This window comes from Mastomys coucha, unplaced genomic scaffold (assembly GCF_008632895.1).
Source record: "Mastomys coucha isolate ucsf_1 unplaced genomic scaffold, UCSF_Mcou_1 pScaffold21, whole genome shotgun sequence".
Classification (NCBI taxonomy): Eukaryota; Metazoa; Chordata; class Mammalia; order Rodentia; family Muridae; genus Mastomys; species Mastomys coucha.
The window spans coordinates 77,963,678-77,971,171 of NW_022196904.1; the positions used below are offsets into that span (position 1 = coordinate 77,963,678).

The following is a 7,494-nucleotide window of genomic DNA, read 5'->3' on the forward strand; positions in this document are numbered from 1 at the left end:
TTGATTGGAAACCCTCAACTTGGCTTCGTATCCTTTTGTTCTCGAACTCTGTGTTTCAGGTTCACCTTTTCTCCCTTCCATCAAGAGAACCCAGTTCATGAAACTGCGGGACAGTTTCACACAGGTTTCATTGGTCATCATCACTGCAATAGAAATCCTAAGTTAAACAGGGTTACCTCAGTGGTTGGGCTCATTACAAGAGGTAAAATAATACTTATTCCAGTAATAGGGACTGCACAGTTCCTGCAGTGAGAAAAACTCTATCATGAGTGGTGTTTGGAAATCTCAGCAGTTGGTTCTGCAACCCAAAAACATACAGCAGTTGCTACTAGACACCATTGTCTTCACAATCATCCACCTGGTTCCTAGGTATCCCTAGAGGTGCCATGCATCCTTGAGCAGCTTGAATAGCCTTTCCGGCTTCCCTATGTTTCTCTGCAGTGACATTTCCACCTGACATTTTTACTCAGCTCTTGAACTTACTAGGGCTTCAGAAATTTTGTTTTAAGAAGTCTAAATCATCCCAGGTCCTGACTCTGCACCCCAGTATATCCCTCATTCTTAGAGTCATATTTCTAAGTCCCAGATTTGCTAAGCTTCCAGTGCCTCATCCTAGTCTTGTGGAAGAAGTCCAGATCTGGTACCAGCCATCTACAACTTATAAACTTCGCTAACCTCTTCCCATTCCACTTGAGTGAGGCTTCATGCACAGCTCACCATATAGGGCTGCCACTGTCTCTGGTCTTTTAGATTTGCTGATTTCTCTGCTCTGAGTTAAGCTTCTGTACTGGCTGGTTTTATGTATCAACTTGACACAGGTTGGTGTTATCACAGGGAAGGGAGTTTCAGTTGGGGAAGTGCCTCCATGAGATCCAGCTGTGGGACATTTTCTCAATGGCCCCTTGTGGGTGGTGCCATCCCTGGGCTGGTAGTCCTGGGTTCTATAAGAGAGCAGGCTGAGCAAGCCAGGAGAAGCAAGCCAGTAAGAAACATCTCTCCATGGCCTCTGCATCAGCTCCTGCTTTCTGACCTGCTTGAGTTCCAGTCCTGACTTCCTTTGTGATAAACAGCAATGTGGAAGTAAGCCAAATAAACCCTTTCCTCCCCATCTTGCTTCATGGTAATGATGTTTGTGCAGGAATAGAAACCCTGACTAAGACAGCTACGAATCACCAACTCCCAACTTTGCCTGGTGGGTGTCAACCCCTAGGAAGTTTTTTCTAACACAGGATTTCAGACTGTAATCTTCATGTTCATGGTACAGTGCTTGCTCTATACTAAAGGATGTTTAGCAGGACATCTCTCTGGATTCTACCCACTGCATTTTACAAAGACTCCTCACAACATGGGACAAATAAAAATATCTATAGATGGAGCTAGGCCAGCCATGGCGGTGGTGAAGACCCTAAATCCTAAGGCGGAGGTGGCCAGGGCACAGGAAGCACTAGCAGTGAACATCAGCGTGGCTTGGGGCCTGTAGGATGTTCTGAGGACCAACTTGGGGCCTAAGGGTACCATGAAGATGCTTGTATCTGGTGCTGGAGACATCAAACTCACTAAAGACAGCAATGTGCTGCTTCATGAAATGCAAATTCAACACCCAACAGCCTCTTTGATAGCGAAAATGGCTACAGCCCAGGATGACATAACTGGCAATGGCACTACATCCTATGCCCTCATCATCAGGGAGCTGCTCAAACAGACGGACCTCTACATTTCTGAAGGTCTTCATCCAAGAATAATAACTGAAGGTTTTGAAGCTGCAAAAGAAAAGGCACTCCAATTTTTGGAACAAGTCAAACTAAGCAAAGAGATGGACAGAGAAACACTCATCAATGTGGCCAGGACATCTCTGTGGACTAAAGTTCATGCTGAACTTGCAGATGTCTTGATAGAGGCTGTGGTGGACTCCATTTTGGCCATTAGGAAAAAAGATGAGCCTATTGACCTCTTCACGGTTGAGATCATGGAGATGATAAATCTGGAACTGATACAAGCTTAATCAGAGGGTTTGTTTTGGATCATGGGGCGTGGCATCCTGATATGAAGAAGAGAGTAGAAAATGCCTACATCCTCACATGCAATGTGTCCTTGGAGTATGAGAAAACAGAAGTGAATTCTGTTTTTTTTTTTTTACAAGAGTGCAGAAGAGAGAGAAAAACTAGTAAAGGTTGAAAAAAATTCATTGAAGATAGAGTTAAAAAAATCATAGATCTGAAAAAGAAAGCCTGTGGTGATTCAGATAAAGGATTTGTTGTTATTAATCAAAAGATTCCCTTGCGAAAGAAGGTATTGTAGCTCTGCGCAGAGCCAAGAGGAGAAACATGGGAAGGCTGACACTTGCTTGTGGTGGGATAGCTCTGAATTCCTTTGATGACCTGAATCCTGACTGTTTGGGACATGCAGGGCTTGTCTATGAGTATACACTGGGTGAGGAGAAGTTCACCTTTATTGAGAAGGTCACCTTTATTGAGAAGTGTAACAATCCCCGTTCTGTCACTTTACTGGTTATAGGACCAAATAAGCACACAATGACTCAAATCAAGGATGCAATAAGAGATGGCCTGAGGGCTGTCAAAAATGCCATTGATGATGGCTGTGTTGTGCAGGGGCAGTAGAAGTGGCACTGGCAGAAGCTCTGATTAAATACAAGCCTAGTGTGAAGGGCAGGGCTCAGCTTGGAGTCCAGGCATTTGCAGACGCCTTACTCATCATTCCCAAGGTTCTTGCACAGAACTCTGGTTTTGACCTTCAGGAAACATTAAAGTTCAAGCTGAACATTCAGAATTCTTTCAACTTGTAGGTGTGGATCTGAGCACAGGTGAAGCAATGATGGCCGCAGAAATGGGTGTGTGGGATAACTACTGTGTGAAGAATCAACTACTTCACTCCTGCACTGTGATCGCCACCAACATTCTCCTGGTCGATGAGATCATGAGAGCTGGGATGTCCTCTCTGAAGGGCTGAAGAAGTCTGCCTTCAATGTTACAGAATGTTGGGGGGAATGGTTATTTTTGTCCAAGCTTCAAGTGATTTGGAAAATAATTTTCTCTTCCTGATTGGAGAAGAGAAACAGGAGGACATTTGGCACCTATTCAAATTATAATACTGTAAAATTTTATTTTATTTTTGCATTGAGTGTCCTAAGATGCTCAAAGCAGGTCTTAAACCCACTGAACAAGATGTTTTAGCTACACTGATACAAGAATTACATTAACATGTTGTCTATCCATGTTCCTTAAGTGTTCTTGAAATTTTATAATGGTTTTCTCCTAAATAAGGCATGGTGATGCATGCCTGTAAACCTAGCACTTTGGAAATAAATTCAGGAAGTTCTATGGCAATTCAGGCTGCAGAAGACCCCCAGCTCAAAAGAATAATTTGTTGTGGATGTATTTAAAATTATCCAGCCAACTCCCTGTTAAACGTTTAAGATTCTTGACAGTGTAAAACACATCTGGGTAATTTATGGGTTTCATAGTGTCTCTAATAAATACTTAAAAAGTGAAAAAAATATCTATAGACATTACTAAATATATTGGAGTCAAAATTACTCCCATTGAAACTCAATCCCAACCCAATCTAAAAGTAGATTCAATGTTGTCAGACCTCTTAGGCCTAACTCTGTACAAATGATTATGACACTTTACAGTAAGTATCTGTTATCAGTTTTGTTTTTCCATAAAAATAGACTTCTGAGAACAAAAGGTATGTCTTTGATGTCTGTGTGCTTCATGTTTGCCTGTTCTCTGGAATAGGGAAAATATTCAATGAATATTTGTCAATGGTGTGTGTGTTATGTAATAAAATATAAATGTAGTATAACATATTTTATATTTATGTATTTGTTATGTTATATAATAGCAATATAGACATATGGGTCCATGTCATAATTACAGAAGGATATTTTTAAATATAAGGTCCTAGGTACACACCCAAATACATACTAAATAATTATATCAGGGGTTAAATCCCAGGCATGTTTCCTGATTAAACCACAAAGTGATTATGAGTTCACTGCCCAAAGGGAACATATTACAGACTAGCAGTGAACAACTGATAACCCCTTTTCAGACCATCTAGCAATACCTATCTTCATGGTTGTAAAAAAATACTCATTCCTCCAGACTATGCTTCTACCCCAAATATAAAGTGTTTTACTAAATGATGACTGAGGCAGTTCCAAAGACACCTCCAGAAAAGCTTATAAATCCTACATGCAGTCAGAATGGTACTCCAGCCAGTCTAAGTTGGTCAGCATTCGTGAAATATTTCTTTGCCAGCCAGGGCATTTGAATCTGCCCTGTTTTGCTATTCTATGGCCTCCCATAGCTTCTCACACATGGCCAGCATAGCCTTTTCCTCCACTCAACACAGATGGTTGCTTCCACAAGCAGCCCGCTAGTTGACAATAGCCTTTGCTTCCACCAAAACTCAGGAATTTCTATAGTAGATTATGTATACTGCCCATTTGCCCCTAAAGGAAGTAGATAGTGGCTTAGGCAAAGGTAATGTTATTTAAATATTCAAAAATATACTCCAATACAAAGCAAAGTATGTATTTAACATTAGTGAAGATGACAAAAAGCTCTAACAGACCTAGGCAGATCAGGAAAGAAAGAATGGCCTATGATCAGGCAATCAAAAAGCAGAACAGTAGGGATGTACATGGGCTAGAAATGTGACAGACTTACAAAGACAACTTCACTCTTCCTGCCCTGACTAGTTGATAAGTATATATCAATATTAGGGCTTCAGTCTAGGCAGCAGAAGATCCTCTCACTCCCAAAAAGGTCATCTTTAGTGATACTGTCATATCCATGGCTCTGTCAGACTACTTTTATTCCAGAACATTTATATTTGTTTGCTAAGTCTGCAGTCAGGTGGCTTGAACAACATACTTTATATTGTCTCATAATTTTGTAGGCTGAAGTTCCAAGACTCAGGTATAAAGCAGAGTTGGTTCTTCTGAAGGTAGTGATGGATTGGAAGTCCCCAGGCTTTCTCTTTGGCTACAGAAATACCTTATGAGATGTTAGGAGTTAAGACTTCAAGATATAAGTCAAGATAGGAGCATACACTTCAACCTGAAAGGGTATGTAACAACAATCCTTAACTCTGTTAGTTCATACTCACTTCTGCACACACTGAGGGAGTATGACTGTATCTCATTCTCCCCTGACCCAGCTCTATCAATTCTCTATGGCAAGCTTACAGTAGATCTTGCAGAACCTTGGAATGAGACTCATCAAACTAACTGTGGTCATGTAAAGATCATGAGCTCTTGGAGGAAGCAGACCTGGTTTTAAATGTATTCACACCTGTACTATGTGTCTTAAACTTTTTCTGACCTAGTTCCACATGTTTATGATAAAGATCTACCTGTTGAGCTGTATATTTTAAATGTAACTCCTTATTTTCATATTCATAAGCAAAGACCAGAAATTACCAAGGAGCAAATTGTATTATTGTTGGGAAAAATAATCACTATGTGACCTGAATTTGCAATTAGAGAGTGAGTCCAGTGGCAAGAGTGTCTGAGTCATCCTGTAGCCTGCCAAAGTCAGGTGGCTGAGGCAGCCATCACAATATCTCATGATGTGGTCCCTAAGGGAAATGTAGGCACATTTTCCTAGGCCTTGGAAGGACCCTTAGCATAAAATTCTAGAAATCATCCACTTTTAGAGATAATCAAGACTACAAATAAGAGTTAATCAACACTTTCTATTTACAAACTCACATTTAAGGGAAATTAAATTGATTCAATCAAATTTTTAGATTTAAACCACATTCAGGCAGTAGTGGTGCATACCTTAATCCCAGCACTTGGGAGGCAGAGGCAGATGGATTTCTGAGTTCAAGGGCAGCCTTGTCTACAGAGTGACTTCCAGGACAGCCAAGGGATACACAGAGAAACCCTGTCGTGAAAAACCAAAACAAACAAACAAACAACACATAAAATAACTGTAAAATATTTTTGACACTTTTAGAGATTTAATATCAATTTTAATTTATATTTTTGTAGGCTAATTAAAAAAACCTGCGGTCTCCTGTTCATGCATGACAATTTAGTGTGGCACTTTAATAAATAGCAGAAGTCTTCAAAACACATACACACACACACACACACACACACACACACATCTACCTTGGAGTATTGTTGTATTAAATAATAAAGTACTTAGAAAAGTACAAGACTCAGAAGGCTCAGAAAATATTTCCTCCCTAAGTACTTGCAAGTGGTGTTAAGATATAAATAATCAAATGCATATATTTCTTAATTACAATGAATAACAAACGATTTTGCATTTTACCACTTTTTTCATGCCTTGGTTTGTATTTGAAATCATTTACCTTTTGGGGAACATTCCTAAAAAGTACTAAATAAAATTAATAATTTTACAACTATAAAATAAATACTCAAAAACAAATTGCAGAGGGGAACCCTAGACAGAACACAAGACCGTATCTCTGGAGCATCTTTATCCGAGAACTGCTTTGGATGACAGTAAACTGCCTCCATTCTCAGGAGGCAGAAGACAGGTTTCTACCTGTTCCAGCCACGGGAGAGCTTAAGACTGTCTGCTGGAAAGCAGAAGCTGGGGAATTTGCTTCAGAAAGAAATCAACAGAGAAGACAGTAAGCAAAATATCTACACTGAGAGGAAAAATACATTTGGAAACCTAGGATCAAAGAGAAAAGCTACATGGAATTTTCAGGAGGTCCCCAATCTCCATACCATGTAGGTCAGAGGCGCATGAGACTACTCTTTTTGGACATTTCTAGGTGGCAGCTCACCATGGAAAGGGACTAACACAGACAGCTAATCTCTTGATAGATGCTCTGGGGAATCTCCCACCAGCATCTCTTCCAGGCCCCTCTCTTTGTACTAGGTCCCAATTTTTTCCTATTGTAGTTAGTATTTATTGTCAAGCTGAGTGGGTTAGGAAGGAGCTATAAGATTAGTAAAGCACATGGCTGAGTTTTTTCTGTGGAGACTTGTCTTGAAGAAGATTGATAAAATAGGAGAACACTGAAGTCACCATCCCTTAGGCTGTGGATGGTATAGATGGAATATTTTTCTAGGGAGCAGGGGGAATTCAGGAATACAAACTCAGAATCTCTCTCTCTCTCTCTCTCTCTCTCTCTCTCTCTCTCTCTCTCTCTCTCTCTGTGTGTGTGTGTGTGTGTGTGTGTGTGTGTATGTGTGTGTTATATTGACTTCAAAGTGAGTAGCTTCTGCCATTTGTCATGCCAACGTGATGTTCTTTCTCAACACAAGACCCAAAACTAATGGAGCAAAAATAAACATTCCCTCTCCTCAGGAATTTCTTCCTCCTTCACTTTCTTCATCTCTTCATCCTCCTTCTCATCCTCATCCTCATCCTTCTCCTACTTCTTGTTCAATATGTAATATAATTGTATGAAGAGCATAACAAATTCCCCAGCCAACCAACAGCTAAGTGTACTAAGTGTATTGTTAGCGAATATATA

At 40.2% G+C, this 7,494-nt stretch overlaps 1 pseudogene; it reads left to right on the forward strand.

The window, feature by feature from the left end:
• The first annotated feature begins 1,387 nt into the window (after positions 1 to 1,387).
• LOC116100642 lies at positions 1,388 to 3,196 on the forward strand (annotated as a pseudogene).
• Positions 3,197 to 7,494: the final 4,298 nt, after the last annotated feature.